Here is a 19,253-nt window from a genome sequence, read left to right as displayed (position 1 = left end):
GTCATATACAGTATGCTGTGAGTAAAGAAAAGAAAGCATCTGGCAGTATTTCTAAACTCAAATTGATTTGCTGAATAACTGAGATACAGATACTGAATAAATAAATAGCAATTACTGACAAGTAAGGTCTCCTTTTTGAGCAAGGAGCTGGATAGTATTGCTAGCTGGTGCAATTTGGAGCCAGCATTGCAGGGAGGTGCAGCCATTGCAAGCGTTGAGGGACTTCTGAGCTCTGCTACTGAGTTTCAGTGGCACTAAATTTGCTAGAGGTAAGAAAAACACCTTTTTATGGAGAGATTCTGCACTAAAATTTCAGAAATGGCTTGATGGCTGCTTTAAAGGAAATGAAAATGAAAACGCTCCAATTACAGTTATCTCAGAGGGGCTTCTTTTTATATCATTGCCAGAGCTAATGCTCCCAGAGGAAAACTTCCCTGAAGTGCTGTGCAGATGTATCACAGACAGATTGAGATTCTGTATTGCAAACAGTGACTTAAAAATAGTCTTTTTATATTTTATGAACTGCATATAAATTTCATGTTCCAGTTAATTTCAGGTTTTCCTCTTGAAAATATGTTCATTTGGAAAACGCAGGGGGAAGCTTGTATTAAAAGTTTCTTGGTGATAATGGATTAACTCCTCATATCCATGCTTTGCTGGTTAGAAAAAGGTGCTATTTGATACGGTCAATATCAGTTTGCTTTTTGAAATAAATACTGATAGTTTGGCGTGAATGTAAACTGTGTAATGTTTCTCTAGCAAGGCAGCACTGATTTTTTTCTGATGCTGGAGAAAGGTAATTGAAGTGCTTGAGAGAGGGCAGAAACCAGAACAGTCTGTGCTCTGTAATGGCTTGTTTTTAACAAAAGGATTTACATGCTTAATGAGGGTAATCAAACCAGATTTGTTTCACAGTCACCATAGTTTCAGCCTAGGGGATATCCTACGGTGCAGTTGAAGCAGTTAATGGAACTGTTTCCTTCCAAATCAGGTGTTTTCATTCTTAAAACAGCTTCAGAAGAGGCAGGGGATGACTGTTCAACTGTTCATAATCTTTTTAGACTTAAATTAATTTTTAAAGGTAGATACAAGAATATGGATTTTTGTTCTTCCTCCTGGCTTCCCTAAATCTTCTCGCTGACCAGCCTCTCACTTGCCTGTGGACCAAAGTTCTCCTGCTGCACACGTGGCAGAGCTGTACTGTGCACCACTTGTTTCTCTTGGAGTTTATTTATCTCTCTGTTATTATTAGTAGTAGTACTTTCAATTATTAAACTGTTCTTATCTCAACACATGAGTTTGTGTTTTTCGCAATTTTTTTCTGATTCTCCTCCCCATCCTACTGAGGGAGGAATGAGCAAGCAGCTGTGTGGTACTTAGTGGACAACTGGGCTTAAACCATGACACTTTGCTAAGGTGACTTGGGTTATACTAATTAGTAACTAGGTTTAGGTTCCAGAAAACCTGCTCCTCACTGGGAGTTCACTGGGGCTTTTTTAGCAATCGTGTGTCAGTGGTGTATTCATTCCCTACAGCCAGAGTCCCACCATATCAGGATCTTCTTTGGTTATTATAAAAAAAAAAATTAGTGATGCTGTAATTAATGGAAAAATAGCCTATCTGCAGTTAAGGAGGAGAGAGGAGAAGGCAGGTGATGTGGACTATGCTGCTTGGTATAATGTGCTTTCCCATTAAACAAGCAGAAAAAATACCTGGCAAGCCTCAGGACACAGTAGTACAAATGCCCAAGTATTCAGTCCACTATCAAGAATACAATTTAAAAATAGAAGCCTACGAAATACCCCCCAAGATTGCTCAGTCTGGAGTGTTACTCAGATGACTCTGTATGAGCAATCAAATAATCATTTGCTGAGAAATTCTCCTGCAAAGGCAGCAGCAGGAGCAAACTCCAGCTACAATGCCCAATATTGTGCTATGACATGGGTAATGTGTAAGAAAGCTGGAGCCAATGGAGGGGGAAAATAAGGTCTGCAGGAACAGAGGTATTAATTGTAATTTGTGTGTGTGTGTGTATTTACACTGTACTAGCTTCAGTAAAAATACAATGGGTGGATTAAGATATGATCCTGTGTATGATTCCTATTCCTAAACACAGGACATTCTATTTAAAATGGAAAACTGAACATAGATCTTTCTAAGGATATAATGGGATTGATGAAATGGCAGTCTGAGTGGGATGCAGAGGCAAAAGTATCACTCACAAAGCTGGATCAAGACAGGGATAAGGAAGAAGTTATCAGTGGCAGAGACAATTTCATGGAACAGTAACTGGGAAGCAATGGTGGAAATGTTTGGGAGTTGAGGAAAGGGTTGAACCTGTTTGGGGATAAGTCAGAGGAAATAAAGGGTGGTTCTGTCCTCGCAGCTGATGTGCAGCTGCTGGGACAGCACATACAGGTCTTCTCTGCCAAGTGACAGGCGTTGTTCAACAGCAACATTCTCCATCTTCAGAAGAAGCCTTGGAGTAAGGGCTGGGTATTTTAGTGTCTATTTAATGATGTCTATTTAATGTACAAGTGGTTCCAACCCATGGCCCTGGCTGGTAGGGCAAAAAGGCTTTGGGGAATTAGTAAAGTGAGAATTGTCACTGATACCAGCCTGACATGTTATTTGTTTAGCTGAATGTTGGTGCACACATAGTGGTGTGTGTTGGGGGGCTACTGCATCCTCAGCACCTTGCTGTAGAAGAGATCTGTATCTACCTGAAAGTCTGGTCTGTCCACAGAGAGAGAGAAGGAACTCAGGAGTGGTGTCCAGACATCCTCTTTTCCCAAGTGTGACTGGAAGAAATCATCTTGGGAATAGGAGAAGGTCAGGAGCAATAATTGCCAAGGGTAGTGCTGCTAGCCCTAAAGGCAACCTACAGCTTCAGGAGGGATTGGCACTGTCAGTTTTCACACCCATGTTAGGCCTCCAACTCTAAATTATTCAGCCTAGACAACAGTCACCAGAGAGGAACCAGCATCTCCAGAGGATGAAGACTTCATCTCTTCCATGGCTTGTCAATATGGGGCCATAGTTGCTCAGGGAGAACCTTTTGGCTTTTTTTCTCACAAGGAATTTGTTCCAGTTCCCTGTGCAGCTGGTGGTTTGGATGCTATGGTAAGGAGGTTTCTGTCATAACTTCAGGTCAGTGAGATTATGAAGGAAACAAGGAGTGGACTCCTGTGGATGCACCTCCTTCCACAAGGGCATCCTGAGTGGAAAATTCCCTTCTGAGAAACCCAAGAGCCTGGAGGAGAATTTCTTCTCTTTCCTCCTGGGAGGAGAGTGCTTCTCTCCTGTGTCCCTCTCCATCTCTTTCAGAAGCTGGTGGGCTCCTTTAGTTCCGAGGATATCCAGGAACTGTGTGGATGCCAGGGTGCTTTTTTTAAGGGTTCACCTTGTTCCTATTCCCCCTTCTAAGTAAAGCTATTATTGATGTGTCTCCTTGCCTTCCTGTGCCCAACAGAGCTGTCTTCAGAAGCGGTGATACCTTAATTATTGCTCTGCAATTTGCAGGCCCACCCTTGTGTTGTCCAACCTTTATTAGAGCACATGACCTACTGTACATGATCTCCCTCCCACCTCCTTTATGGTGTCTTTGTAGCCATAAGTTCCATTTAAAAACAAAGCCACGTTCCTGGTGCAGCTGTGGGAGGTCAGGGCGTGGTCACGCCTGCCTTGCTGCTGGGACGAGCTGCTGCCTGGATAAGTCATAGGCCACCACTGTCAAGCCCTGGTGTGGCATTTTGAGCCTTATCAGGCTTCTCAGGCTGCTGAACTGGCAGCAGGCAGGAGAGTTCCTGCAGCTGGGCTTCTCCTATCACTGAGTAGCTGTCTCCAGCTACCCTAGGCCAAGAACAGCAGAAGGGCTCTTCCACTGCTTCCCCACAGCCTCTTCAAGGACAAACATGTATTGTCCAGGCAGTTTACTGGCAATAGCGCTGCTCTTTCCTACTCTGAGCAGCGTAAAGATGTTCAGAGACCAAGAGCCTGATCAGGAAAATACTCCAGCAGAGGTGGAGCCTGATCTTCCCCAGACATGGCTGCTGGTGCCTGCTGATTGTGGGATTTCCATGCCTCTGCCTGGCCAGGTTTCTTGTATCAAGAAGCAACAGTCTATGGTGAAACTTCAAAAATAAATCAACAAAAAAAACCAAACCAAAAGCCAAGCCCTTTTCAGGTTATATTAATTCCCTATGGAAAGAGACTGGGATGCTTCAGTCTGCCTGAGCACCAGCAGGTCTCTAAGGATGCAGGCAGCACAGACTTCAGGCAGGATGCTCCAAGTGTGGCTGTTTCTCCAGGTTTCTGTCATGCCCCTCACTGTCCTCCTCAGCATCTGTCAGGGCAGGTTAAATACAGTGATCAGATCTTGCCACATCCAGCCTTTGTGTGGCATCAAGCAGTACCTTCTCCCTTTGCCATGCTGTGGTTTTCTTGCTGCACTAAACCCAGGAAAACTCAGTCCTCTGAAAGGGGTGGTGGTGGCGAGGATTTGGGGATTTTTTTTCCAATCACCAGCTTCTAATTTAAGTAATTCTGGGAAGCTGCTGAGTAAGTACCAAGATGTACCAAGGAACAAAAGGTCTTAATCTCGACTTTTTTATCTTTTATAACAACTTCACTGCAGTGGCATCTGCTGGCAAGGTTAACAACTGCAGGGCTTGCAGTGATGCTGGATGGGATTGTTGGGTGTTACTGCAGGCATTAAAGGATGTTTTGTTGAACTGTTTAAAACGCCATATCAAGGGCATTTAAAGCTCTGAGTCAGCAGGCTTGACCTTACAGCTGACCTTGGTTTGAGCCAGAGGTCTGACAAGGCATTCACTGGGTTTGTTCCAGCTGGAATTTCCCTGCAATCCACTTTACAAGTTTGATTCTTTGCTTCAAACATCATGGAATAAACTCCCTGATTTGCACTTACTTATTTATTTATTTTTAAGGATTTGCATTGCCTGAATCAATGTCAGTCCAAAACATCTCAGCCCAGCTGAGGTCACCTTTCTTTGGGGTCTGGCACAGATGACAAACAGCTGAACCACGTGGATGTGTTTCTCTAGTCAGGCCGGGTAATTTCAGTGTTTTTCACTGGGACACTGTTAAAGCAAGTGATATGTCCGGAAGGAGGAGCAATGCAAGCAGGAGGAGGGACCTGAAGAGTCCCAAGCATGCCTTCAGCTGCATGTGTAAGTGTTTCCCTGGCATTCACCCATACGTGTGCAGCCTCTCAGAGGTCAACTTAAGCCATTGATGCAGATGTGTAGAAGAGGGAACAGGTATCATGCAAATCATGCTTGAATTAAGATTGCTGTGAAAACCCCTCAAACAACGTGCAAGGTTGGGGAACTGCACTTCACCTCTCAGGACAGACTTTATTTTAAATGCTGAAAGAAGTTATTTCTGAGACAAACATTCAGTGATTTAACCTAAATAAGCAAAACTCTCCATTATTCTCTCCCAAGGCTCCCCAGCAGAAAAGATTCAGGGTCATCTGAATGTCACATCATGTGGAAGAACACAGCATCTGCTTTTAAAACACAGAAGGGATTCACTGTTCTTCAGGTAACGTAAAAAGATGCATTTGATGCATTCAATTATTCAGTTGACACATCTCTTTACATGCAAAGTCAGTGGTAAATCAGAAGCAATTGTAATAGAAGCTTGAAAGTCCTTGTAGTTAATTTTATCCTATAATTCGAAACATCATTGTCTGGTACTGATGATGTCTTTTGAAGACCCAAATTGTATGTTTGGTTTCAAGCTGTGTATTTTATCTGAAATGGCATTAAATGTATGGTGTATAAGTAATCAAAAAAAAAAAATCAATCATCTGAAATATATCTTTTTCCACTGGGAAAATTTTAACTTGACTTAGTAGGCCTGCATAGATGCTCTTTGGCTTCAGTGTTTCAGATCAGTACAGAAAATATCTACATATGTTTTATAATTATACAGTGAAAGACTAAATTAGCTAGATGGCCCTACTGCTACACTGCATAATAATTTAGCAACTAAACATATTGTTGATGAATAATTCAAAGGCATCATAAAAACACCATTTACCTTTTTTCTTGGAGTTGCAAGAGCCATTTGTACACATAACATATTGTCTACAGCAGGAAATGAGACAAATTACACAGCAAAGCACTTGATGGGCCTTTGTGAAGCCTATTGTGCACTGCCTTGGTGTTATATAAATGAAATTGTTTCCTGTGTTATGTTTCAGAGCTGCAACGGCATAAACACAGCACAACTTGATCCTAAGTAGTGTCTGAGGTTTTTATTGATGCAACTCAATAGGACCGATGCTCTGATACAGTATATTGCACTTTTGAAATAGTACAACAGGAACTGTTTTGAAACAGCATAACAAAAGGCTTAAAGGAGCTTAATGTTGACCTAAATAATCCAATATATTATTTTTAAAAAACTCTTACCATACCATCTGGAGGGGTTGATTCCTGACAGCTTACTGAAACTTCATTTTGTTTTAAAAAAAAAAAACCCTCTCTGTGTGGCGAGCACTTCAGCACCACCGATTCCTGACAGCTTACTGAAACTTCATTTTGTTTTTAAAAAAACCCCCCTCTCTGTGTGGTGAGTACTTCAGCACCACCACGGGGAAATGAACGAGCTGCGGCAGCGACAGGAAACCATCTGAGGCACAGAAACCACGCGGACGAGGTGTGCAGCCAAAGGCACAGCACCAGAAAAAAAAAACAAATGAAAAACCGAACAAGCCCCCTGGCCCTTTCCTCCCCACCTTTCAGATGCCACCAGCTCGTCCTGAGGGTGAGCAAGGCCTCAACGAAGTTGGAAAAGCTGCTGCAAGCCTTTCCTCCATGTCCCAAGTGTGGACGGCTGCTCAGCTCACTAACCCCGGCGAACCCATTTCCTCCTGAGGAGAGCTTGGCTTCACTTTGTGTCTGGCTCCTCCTGGAAGCTTAAACCGGTGCTCTGTGTGAACTCTCACTGAACCTGACTCTCAGTTTCCATATTCACCATCTCTTTTGCTTCCTGTAGTAAAGTCCTTCTTGGTAATCCGTGTCCTATGGAAAAGGATCTGCATTCCTGCAGCCCAGCAGCCAAGGTGGAGGAATGGGTAGGGAGTCCTGGAGATACAGCCAGTGCCCATACTCAGGTTAGCTGTACACTGGTTACACGTTCCATGTCCCACAATCCATCCACAGCTCAGATGGGGCACCATCTGAGTTTAATCCAACTTAATAAACTGAAACCAGAGATTTCATTAATTTAACTTAATTTTTTTTTTTTTAAATTGCGTAATGCTTAGGAGGTGGAAAAAAGCCCAGTTGCTGGGAAGGTCCTGCCCTGGTTGTCGGAATTCTAGGAATTTAAAAACATGACATTGAATTTCGCCCTGTTTATTTTGGGGGAGGACAGCAATCTGTAAATGATGACGTATCTACAGAAGACCATGGTGTACCTGCACACAAAAGATTCACAGGGACTATCTTGTGTTCCTTTTTTCTAAGGCAGGTACTTCTAGAGCTGATGTCAGTTTGCTGCATGTTTGCCTAGAATTATCCCACTGTAAATGCGATACAACCTGACAGGTTTTAGGATTCAACATAAAATGCTGTGTCTCACTCCAAAATCAAAACATGCACTGCTTGTTACCAGCTGCAACTGATGAGGCCACAGGTGTAATATTAAATGGATGCCTCTAGTTTTTTATATGTGACTTCCAGTATGTTAAAACTTTTTGTTTTGTGAGGATTGTCAACACTTTAACAATCTCTTACAAAATATACATTTCAATAATCAAAATTTAAATCATCTTTCCACCCCTTGGGTCTAAAGTTTGGTCAGAATGGTTCTTACATTCTTGCCTAGCAACACAGAAGTGGTCTAGAGAAAAATTTACTTCTGAACATTTCTGGAACTTCATATAAATTCACATTTTAACATATTTCTAGTGAAGCTGAGGTCTGAAGTGATCTAGCTCCATTCCATACGTGAAGCAGCGTGGTGTGCATGTGTGTGGGGGTGTCTGTTGGTAGTCTGAATTGGACCTAACCCTGAATGTATAGATTATAGCTGAGGTTGAACTTGAATTAAAAGAAATGCCAGTTTGATTCCCTGCTATCCAAGCTGATCTTTCTACTCCTTGAAGTATATTTCAATAACTCGCTTGTTATCTCCCTCTGAGTTCCCGTATGCTATTATTGTTCTTATCTAAACGTTCACTTGATTATGGGACTGCCCTCTGAACCTGCCATCACTGTTGCTGCTTCATAATGCCTGCAATTATTTCTCTGTGGGCTGCCAGACCCACTAATGATGCTGTTGTTGCTGCGAGAGGCGAGGGCTGAGTGTTCACTTCTGCGGAACGTGATTGAAGCTGGAGCTTGGCTGGTAAGAGCAATGTAGGTCAGAGCAGTCTCGGGATCACTTTGTGGGGGCATTAATTGTGGCAGGGGTTTTGCACTGAGTTCACAACAACTTACTCCATTAGGGCCCTTGGAGTCTCTTGGGCTTTCAAAAGGAGGGTATTCTTGTGAGTTTATGCTGTACCTTTTGATTTGTGCATCACCCACAGCTTCTGCTGAGATCCCCTCCCTCAGGGTTCCCAAGGTTGGTGCTTTTACGGACCCTCTCCAGATCAAAATTCATCTGCTCGTTCAAAATGCTCTGCTCAGAATTGGATACTGTTTACTGATGAAAGAACACATCCAGTTAGTTCCTCCAATTTACCAGCCAAAGCAGCCTTCCCAGATTTCTACGCTATCTGGAAGCTGACGGTGAATCCAGTAAGCACAAGATCAATCTTTTCTGTGCTGCTCAGCATCTTCATATGTGAATTAGCCTATGTGCAAACAGTGAAGCTCATGATGCTGAAATCACAGATAAAAACTGAGACCTTTTATTACCGCAGCTTGAAATTAGTCTTGTAAAATTGTAGAGAAATATTTTTGCATTTCAATTTATTAAAATCATATTGCAGAAGTGTAATATGGTAAATAACACACCAGTGCAGTGGCACAGCAAATGCAGGCTTTGTTCTTGGAGATCTCTAAGCAGCAACAAGTACAGGTCACTAAATGTGGAAGGAAAAGACCATGAAAGAAGTGTCAGACCAAGATTTTACACTATAAGTTATTTCCCACAAACAAGGGTGGGAAGGGAGAAAAAGTAGGGATGAGAAGTGCCTCAGCCTTAGGATTTCTTTTGCACTGCCTGTTTAAGATCAACATCTAGTAAATGAGACTCAGTTTTACTTGGATAAATGGGGCATAAGCCCAAGACCAACATCTAAAGTAGGCAAGGACAAGGTCACAGCTGTGTGTAGGGGAAGACAGCACAACGCCTGCCTCCCAAAAGCACACGTACATACACAAACACAGACACACACATATACTCTCACGGGCTTCTGGCTTTTGGATTGACTCCAGGGATGCATCGGGAGATCAATGTAGGGAGTGTACTCTGGGCTGTGCCTTGGCAGAGCCCCGTAAAACAGCTTTGTATCATCACGCTGCCATCCTCAGCCAATGAGCCCTCAGTGATCCGCCAGTGACTCTAAGGAAAACACAGAGAAGAATGAAGAAATGTAAGCCTTTTGCTCAGTCCTACCTCTGCAAAGCAGTGGTTTGCACTTCTATTGAAAACAGGAAAAAAAGTTGAATACTGTGAGACACCTTGAGTCAGGAAAGTACTTTCCCTGCTTCCCAGGAAAAGACAGGGCTGGGCACCTCACAGGCTGTTTTTCTCACGGATAATTAGCATGGTAATTGTGATGTGTTTAATACACTAGGTGTATTATTACCTAGTGTGAGATGTTAGAGCAACACTGATTGCTTTGCTCTCCCCTGGTCTAATTGCAGCACCTCAAGCCAGAAACCACAGGTTCACAGTTCATGCTCTAATGTGCAAGACAGGGACTGGTAAATGGTCTGTTGTGCTCTGAATGTGTTGTCCTTTCTGGTTTTGTATGTGAGGTTGCTGTGGAGGCGAGCTGCCTAGGATCTTTGCTGAGAAAAGCATAATTTACCTTGAACTCTCTCAGTACTGTGTGGTACTGTGACAGAGAGGGCTGCTAATGATGCAAGACCCTGCCCACAGCCTTGATCTTTACAACTTGGCTGCATGCACACACATGTGAAATGCTGCTTCAGCTGGTTTTTTAATGAGGGGAGGGAACCCAAGAATGAAGAGGGCTCACTTGCACACCCCTCTGCCAACCTGCTGCTTCGTGAGACCTGAAGGCTATTGCAGAGCGTTGGAGTTGGACACAAAACCACTTGGAGCGCATCCCTCATTCCCAGGCAGGTATTTTAAAAGAACCAACTGTGTGGTTGTTTTAATACTGAGAAGTACCCTGAGATTAGCTGAGTTGGTTAGAGCACAGTGCTGATAACACCAAGTTTGATCTCCACGTGGGCTGTTCACTTGCGGGTCCGTTCCAACTCAGAATATTCTGTGGTTCTGTGAAACATCCTTTAGTTAGCAATATATTAGTTACACTGGCACAGGGCAGCCTTTCTCAGCTCATACTGGCACTGTAATCAACCTGTTAGATGTACACAACAAATAAATCCTAATTTTCAGGTAGAATGTGGAAAAATAGGTTTTCCAAGTATCATTCCCCTGTCCCCACTTGAGATGGCTTTCAAATGGCCTCCTCAAAGACGAGATAAAAGAAACACATATATTGAGAGGACAGTAGACTCAGGTTCAGAAATCATGTCATGCAGTCATCTAATTCTGGTTCTACAGTCACCAAATTGTGTGGTTTTATCTAGTGGTAAACATCTCTCTGCAAGCTTTAGAAATGAGAGCTCTTTGAATGGAGAGTTGGAACAGCCACTGAAGCTGTTGCAGATGGAATTTGCTGCTACAATTTCAACAGATAAAATTTAGAGGAAACTTTGTTTCCTGAAAAAAATAATTTATCAAGCTAGTGAAACAAAGCCTATTTTTTTTTTTAAGTCAGAACAATTCCTGGGGTTGTCAAGATATCAGGACAAGTAAACTGTGGTGTAAGAGTTGTTCTTCTTTCTTCTGCCTCCCTGAAAGCTTTTCAAAGGGGCCTTAGAAAACACAGGAGAGGAAGAGCTGGCTGTGGCAGCAGGAAGATGCCTGCCCAGCTGGGTCCCGCCATCCTCCCCTAATCCCAGTGAGTCTCCAGTTCAGAGCCATCAGTTTGGGCTTGCAAACTACTCCCTTTGGTCTAGTGAAAGCCCTGTAATGACCTGATCCTTCAGAGTCACCAGGTTTGGTTGGGCTGGAAAACATGGATGGGACTCAGCTGCCATTGCTCAGCTGACCTCCTTTTGGGAAGGAGCACAGTGATGTGCTCACGCTGGTGGGACGGCCACATGTGCAAGTGCTCTGCACCATCCAATCCCTTCCAGAGGATTTATGTGGAGAAGGATGTAAGGGGACAGCAGACAGGTGCAACTTTGAATGAGGGAAAGGGAAGAAACCAGGATAATAACTTCTGTATGCCTTTCTTTTTCACACTGTGAACTTTGTGTGGGGTGTTCATCCCTAAAATAAGTCGCCAGCCTGCAGTAGCTGATGTCCACATGGAGCCAGTCCCCCAAGGCAGGACTCCAGTGTAGGCACATAAAGTAGACAGGTGAGGGGGCTGTTGGTATCAGCTCAGTAACAATCACACACAAGCAGTTGAAATATGTGCTCTAAAGGAACATGAAATTGCAGTAATACTAGGGAGGCCTGGGATAGCCCACAGCCTTAATATCCTATCAGATATCGTTAATGCCTCCATGTTCCTTGCCAGCATGATAGGAAGGATTCCAGGTTCCATCAGTTTAGGTGGAGGTCTTATTCTCATTACCGAAACCAGATTCTTCTTTAATGATCTGTGTATTTGTTAATTTTACCCCTAATATTTTAAAATTATTTTGTTCTGTATCATATATACCAGAGAGCAAATATACCCTAGATTAGACTGCATAGACTAGACTGCAAGGTAGACAGCTGTGAATAAACTAGCTGTGTGTTGTGCAAAACATGTCTAATTCACTGTAGTTTCTTCTCTCTGTCTTGCCCCATTTTCCTCCATCTGTAAGATCCTGCAGGAAACCAATCCCGGAGACCACAGGATGAAGCCCAGAGGCAGCTCACCATGACCTTGCTGTCAGTGGTGTCTTCGAGAACAACTCTAAAAGGTATTTATACTGAGAGGTAACAGCCTGCATCAACAAAAATGATCTAACTTGTGGGGCTTCCAGGCCCCAAATGGATGGTCCCACATCCAAGCCCCTTGATACTTTATGTATGCTTGTGGTGTCGCTGCAGAAATGCTGCTCTGGGAAGGGCACAGCGTTGTTTCTTCCCTTCTAGTGTCTCCTGCTGTGCTGTGCAGTCCAGCACTCACACCCAGAGCATGAAATTTAGGGAGCAGGAATGGCTGAGGGCTTGTTTTTCTCCTCACATAAAGCTATGCAGATCCACAGCACAACATCAAAGCTCAGCTCTGCTCCTCTGCTACTGTGGATGTTAGGCAAGTTTGGCTACTTTGGAATGGGATAAAGAGATGTGGGAAGAAACATGCAAAGAAGTAATAAGGAAAACTGCTTTAAAGTTAGAAGCTTGAAGTTCTATATTTTTTTTCCGTTTTCTTTCTTCTTTCCCTTTCTTTTTGTTTATTTATTCTTTTTTCTTTCTTTTTCTTTCTTTTTTTCTTTATTATTTTCATTCTTCTTTCTTTCTTTTTTCCTTTATTTTCCTTCTTTCCTTCTTTTTTTTCTTTGTTTTTGTGCTTTGTTTTACATTTGCACTGTGATGTGTTCTTGAACTGGGTAATTTGCAGCAGCTTAGCAGAAATTGCTGTGACAGGCAGCACTGCAGAAAGACTGTATCTCAGACTCACCCTCCCTGGAGCAGCTGCTCAGGATGCCTGTGATACAATACTTTTCCTGTCTGAGGAGCAAAACAATAAGGCCCAGACACATTGCTTCTGGAAACGCTTGCTTATAGGCAAATTTTTACACGTTGAATGTGCTGAAACTATAAACTAGATTTTAACCGGGTTGTGTAGATCTTGAGTGAAAAGTACTTTCAGGAATTGCAGGGAAAGCTCTTAGCTGGCTTTACCAAATACATTTTTTATTATAAAATTTCAGAAGTGTTTATACTGCATATATATGAAGGGTTTATATTAGAAAATTATAAATTGTATGATTGTACATTTATGAATTCTATATTAGTCATATATTGTGAATTATTTGCAATATATAGCCCGTATATGTTGCATATAATGATATAAATTTTGCATTTACAAATTTCTTATGTATTTCTAAACAGTTTCTTGCATGTAATCTCTGATTTGCTTAGCATCATTTATTAACTATTGAGTTACAGATGACTTCTCTCCAGTGTATGACTCAGCTCCTCCCAGGCCCCTTGGGAGCCTTGACCTTGTCTGTTTGCATGCCCATGAAAAGCTGTATGGCAAAGCCAAAACAGCACAGCGTGGCACATGTGCCAGCTCTACTGTCCTAGTAAAAATGAGGCAAAAGAAAGAAGACATAAGTAGGCATAAGTCACTAAAGACTAGCAGGGCTCTCATTTTGCAAAGGGAAGACACTGGAAATCTCTGGTGCTGACTTATGGGCAACTGGGGAGTGAGGAGGGAAGCAAAGCAGAAACTGGGCTCCCTTTTGCTGTTAAGTGCTGATGTTAACTCCTTATCCATGCCCCTGCAAGGGAAGGAAGGTTCAGACACGTACAGTTAATGAGCAAAGCAACTGAATAAATACAAAGGGGCCAAACAAGTTTGTATTTTGCATTTTTATCAGTCTTCTGAGAAGCTGTATACAGTAACCAGGGATCGACGGGGGTGTGGGGAGGGACTCGGTGCTTTGAAAAGAGGAAATTCCCCTCTCCCAGCGAAGGAAACGTGCTGCGCCTCAGAAGGCTCAAGAAGCGGTTGGCAGCTGTGTGCAGGAAGAGAAAAACCTCTCATTTTGAACTTGAAAGCAAAACTTGGTTTCAAGGGAACAGTAGAGAAGTGTCACCAGCAAAGTCTACGGTTAGGGTGACCTATACAGTTCCTTTACTGAAATGTAAATACGTAGGTAAGAAAGCATGTAGAGAAAGGCCTTTCCCTGAGGTTTTCCTTTGAAGTGATAGGAGAAGCCTCCACAGATTTTGTGCATTTATGAACAGACCTTTTTAAAGTGAGGGCTGCAGGGGAAAGGTGGAACTGCAAAGGAGGGTGTTTCAATAGCTGTTTCAAAACCAGCTTTAGTGGCCTGAATGTTATGGTGTTTCTGGGTGTTTTGCTGCCCCACCCTGCTCCACGCCTATGTGAGCCACTGGGACTACTGAAAAATATATTTTCATGTTAAGTGATGCTGACTTATGCTCTTTTGTTTGCACAATAAAAAAATCTCCTTCAAACTTGAAAATGCTTTAAAACTCCAGCTTTGAAGCAAGGCTTGAGGACGCAGTGATGATCTCCTGATTTCTGTTTAGCCTTGCCTAGAACCTGTCTGCTTCAGCCTGCAAAAGCACCCATGGGGGGGGTTGCCATTGGTTCTGCAATTCCATCTGGATTTTACCTTTTTCTGCCTTTTTCAGGTGAAAGCTCACATGGTGTCTCAGTGCTGAAGTGGCAGGCAAACATGGAGTGGTTGCTGCAGCACCTCAGAGCCTGAACTCGCTAGTGCAGGAAATGACTTCTTTGCAGTGCCTGCCCTGCGCCACCACGGCTTCAACAAAAGGCCTGTGCAATGTCAGCAGAGCATGTAACTGGGGGAAACGTGCTCTGAGAAATGTTCTTATATATAGCAGAGAGGAAAGGAATAGAGAAGTAAGAAAAAGACTGCGCTGTGGTTTTCAGGCTGCCATTGCCCAATTGCCTTTGCACCGTGAGGTCCTCCTGCCACGTGCCCTGTGCCTTCATCAGGGGTGTGGAAGACAAGTAATGCTGATGCTTTACAGGAATAACCTCTGAGCCACACTACAGCAGCTTCATCTTCAAGAAACAAAGTCAGAAAAAGGATAAATAAGTCCAGTACAGCACAGTTTCCTGCACTGCTAAGATCTGTGAGTGTTTCAGCACATGGGCTTGGGCACTACCATGGGTCTGGCCCATCGTAGCAGGAGAGATCCACCAAGACCAGGTCAGCCAGAGAGCCATTGTGAAGGGAAAGCAAACTTTAAAAGTAAATGGGATGAGTCATGTTGCCTGTTGGCATAAATGCAAAACATTTAGGAGCAGGAAGCGTCTTTGTTTTTGTGCACGGGGAATGTGCTTCAGGTCGGGTTATCACTGAGGTGCATTTCTGGCCAGCAAAATAAGGGCTTGCTCCAGCAGCAAGACCATCCCGCCTGTCAAGGAGAAGCAATTTCATGCAGTTCAGTGTCAGGTACCCAAGTCTTTGCTTTTTGTATTTAACACTGTATTTAACAACATTGAATCTGAAACCAGAATCCTGCCACCTACTGCTCATGGAAATTCCAGATGTGTTGTGTGCATGGCGGTCTCAACCCTAAAAACCTTAAAAACCTCAAAAACCTCATCAAAGCTCTCTGGGACTGGTCAGCTCTGCACAGGCTGGAAAAAATATCTGTGAGCCATCTCAATTGCCCTACTGGGACCTTGAGCTGATGTAACGATGTCTGTGGCAGTGCTGGCTTTCTTGGAGAACAAAGTGCTGTTTCCTTTTGTGTGCTGAACAAACAAACAGTGTGTGGGAATTGGTCCCTACAGAAATACTTTTTTTTTTTTTTTAAATATCCAAGTAACTTTTTTTCAGAACACTGACCTGTTTATTGCTTGGGAATGCCTGTGACTGCCTTCTGAAACTCAAAAACTGCAGAGGTGTCCATGGCAAGAATAGAAGACTATTGCAATAATACTAGGGATGGTTCTGCAGTTAAAATTAAGCACAGAAGTGTCTGAAAACTGTCAGTCTGCCTAGTGCCAGAATTCATTATGAATTTGGTTTTTAATATAGTTTAGGCTAGAAATCATCCTAATTATCTTTTCTCCTTTAATTAAATAAGAAGTCTGCCATTAGCCTCTGCTTCCCATAATTCATGTTTTGGATTGAGCTTCTCATGCCTGGGAAATGGGAGAACTGGAGAGAAACTGGGGAGAGAGACAAAGACAAGACTCTGAAGTATGTAACTTATCTTTGCCACTTATCTGTCTCCAGGTACTGGCTCAGTGAAACTTCCCACATTAACAGTGTCTTTCAGCTCTTCTGTTCCAGCTGTCAGCTGCCCACTGCTTAACCAAGAATCTGGGGGCAAATTTCTTGCTGTCTTATAAATAGTCCACATTTAAAGCCGTGGCCAGAGCATACATAGGTAGACTTTAAATCTAGGGAAGGAAGGTAAGAGAGATTTGTGGAGATGAGGGAGGTGTAGTCTTGTATATGCAAATTCTGCCTTGAAGCATTTTGATTCATGTAGTAAAATTGCTTCTAACAAAATTAACTTTATGTGGATATTGTTTGAAACAAGAATTTCAAATGTTAAGCAATGAACAATGCTACTGAAGGATCACACATACACTGAAGCTCTGCTCTAATACTTATTATTTATACTTCTGAAAACAACTTGATGCATGTATGCTAGTTTGGTTTTTAGAAATCTGAATCAGTTTAAACCCTCTGTCTTCATAAACCGCAGTGGAAAAATTAGGTATGTGTATATATTTTAAAATGTTATTAAAAATATAGACATTGAGGTTCAAAGAGTTAATTAATATTTAAATTACTATATTTTAAAAAATAATAAACAAGACTGGTTGAACAGGTTTAATAAGAGAAGAAGTCAATTTAGTTGAAAGTAGATATACAGTGATAGCAGCTCCTAAAGCCAAAATATGTGAGCTCATCTTTTGCTAGATGCATCAAGCTGATTTCTTAATTTATCACTTCTGGTTTAGGCCTAAATGTTTTGAGTAATTACATTTTTTTTGTAGAATAAGATGAGAGGCGTGAGGATAACAGTAGCACCAAATACAAGAGAAAATGAGTGCGACATTAAATAAAATAATTTCTTTGGTGTCTGTACTCACGTAAGAAATCTATCATTTATTCTATATATCCCAGCGTTGGAATTATTTGTTACAAATAGTTGTCCAAATTTACCCAAATTATTTTCCCAGAAGTACAGTGCTTTCCCTCTTTTAAAATTCAATTAAAAACATGGCAGTGAATTTTTAATACCATTTAGAAAACTGGATGTGGGTGCAATATTCTGCCTTGATGCAGGGCCTCACATGCCACTGGCCTGGCCCAGTCAGCAGCCTCACTGCTCATTCCTGCCTGGCTCCACACCGGTGGCTCCGACACTTGTTCCCTCCAGACCAGCAGCCTGTGACCCTCTTCAGCTCATTTTAAAAAGCCACTTCAATATTAGTTTCATCTACTGCAGGGAGTTGTGCAACCTGCCAGCCACAGGCACAAAAATCATGCATTGGTTGCAAAACTAACGCTGGAGAGTTAACATTTTTTTCACTCTTTATATATATACATATTTGTATGTGTATTAAATATACACATGTGTGGACACACACATATACACGTATACTTGTTTGTGTTGACACTTCAAAGCCTTTGGGTTCTATCTGTTTTGCATTTGCCAAGGCTTTTGTTGCTAGTTTTTTCCCAGGTACCAGAGTGTCTTAATGATTTAGGGATGTAACATTTTCAATGTGCTATACGTGGGAATTGAGGCCAAGCTTCTCTCTTCATCCAGGGCAGGCTGTCACGCAGGAACCAGGAGAAGGTATATTCTGTCCCTCCCATCCTGTGGGGATCCCAGATGGCTGCTGTGTCAGCTGAAGTCACTCTCTGCTCTGTAACCTCTTCCTGAAGACTAGAGGATACAGGTTCAACAGCCGGAAGCCTTCTGGGAAACTGCTTGAGAATCAGCAGGTACCCAGGAGGTGCAAGTGGCTTTTCTTTGTATTTAAAGTAATACATTTAAAGTGTAAAGTTTTCTATCTTCCTCTAAATTAAAGCCACTTTCTGTTTAAACATTTACAACTCTTTCAAGCACATTCGTCTACCACATACAAATGCATTTGTCCTAGAAATCCTTGGAAATACTGTAGTCTGTGTTTTCCATAAGCCTTCAGAAAATCAGCTGTTCCGAGGGCTTAACGCTGGAGTAATTTAACAGCCGTGCTGCAAAAATGGCAAGGTAAGCAGCCCAGCAGAAGATACAGTAGCCAAAACTCTTATCTCAGGACCCATTGCTCGGAGAATTGCATCAACTTCCCCTGGTAAATAATGAGTCTTATTTATAAATTCACATACAATACAGAAAGGAAGCTTGTTGCACTATTGTGGAGATCAAAGATTCAACGTGGGTTTTTTCCTCCTTCTCCTGTTTGGAGAACTAAAGTCAGTTTGTATGTATCTGTGTCCTTCTTCTTATTGCTGAGCCCAGCACAGTTGATAGCCTTGGGTATTTTTTTAAAGCTGTTTCTAAAGATAAACATTTTGCAGAAATTCCCAGAATGCAAGTGCTCAACTTAATTTGCCCAGAGCTGTACTGTTTGTTGGCAGGCTGTTCCTTTACAGGGGGTTTTAAGTTCCAATTCGATGTATCCCATATTAATACACAATGAGAAACGTTTTCTGTGGACGAGGGTGAAATCCCTGCCTTACTGAGGTCCAAAGAAACAAAACTTTTATTGATTTAGTTCAATAATATTCAGAGGCTAATCCCAAATCTCTCGCTCCTTTATTAAGAACGATTCTATCACTGAAAAAATATGAACAAAGTTATATAGCCTAATCAAAACAATCCCCAAAGTGTCTGAGCACACTAACAACAGCTTTAAAACTTGGATTGTCATTAGTTTTTCAGTGTCAGTTTGAGAGGCAGAGAGGAGATGTTTTTTGTTAGCATGCAGAACTCAGTCTGCCTTCTCTTTCAGGTTACACTTTTTGATGTGACAGACAACACACAGGTTCATCACCACCTTCTTGGCTGCAGCAGGTAATTTGCTCAGCTCCATGTGTCGTGATGACAGCTGCCAGACAAGAATTTTCTTCCTCTCATGCAAACAGTAGATGTATTTTCACTGGACAGGCTAGGATGTTTTGATCAAATATAACACTAGAGAGAAAGAGAAAGAGAAAGCATATGGGGTGTGCATATATATACACAAAAGTCTATGTAGTATATACATATACACACCCATTTATATATACACACACATCTATGCATAAAGGGGTTGCTTAACAGCCTATAAAAACCACCACCTTACTATGAGTCTTATGGGT

General features: G+C 42.3%; 1 long non-coding RNA gene across 1 annotated transcript; it reads left to right on the top strand.

Moving 5' to 3' along the window:
- Positions 1 to 14,584: 14,584 nt before the first annotated feature.
- LOC127469296 (uncharacterized) lies at positions 14,585 to 19,112 on the top strand. The gene is made up of 3 exons (XR_007903925.1): positions 14,585 to 14,991; positions 16,012 to 16,127; positions 17,716 to 19,112. It is a non-coding gene; the product is annotated as an uncharacterized LOC127469296 (long non-coding RNA).
- The last annotated feature ends 141 nt before the right edge of the window (positions 19,113 to 19,253 follow it).

This window comes from Manacus candei, unplaced genomic scaffold (assembly GCF_025592945.1).
Source record: "Manacus candei isolate 608988 ecotype Guabito, Panama unplaced genomic scaffold, ASM2559294v1 h1tg000017l, whole genome shotgun sequence".
In the NCBI taxonomy this organism is placed as follows: domain Eukaryota; kingdom Metazoa; phylum Chordata; class Aves; order Passeriformes; family Pipridae; genus Manacus; species Manacus candei.
This window is presented reverse-complemented; position numbering and strand designations above follow the sequence as displayed.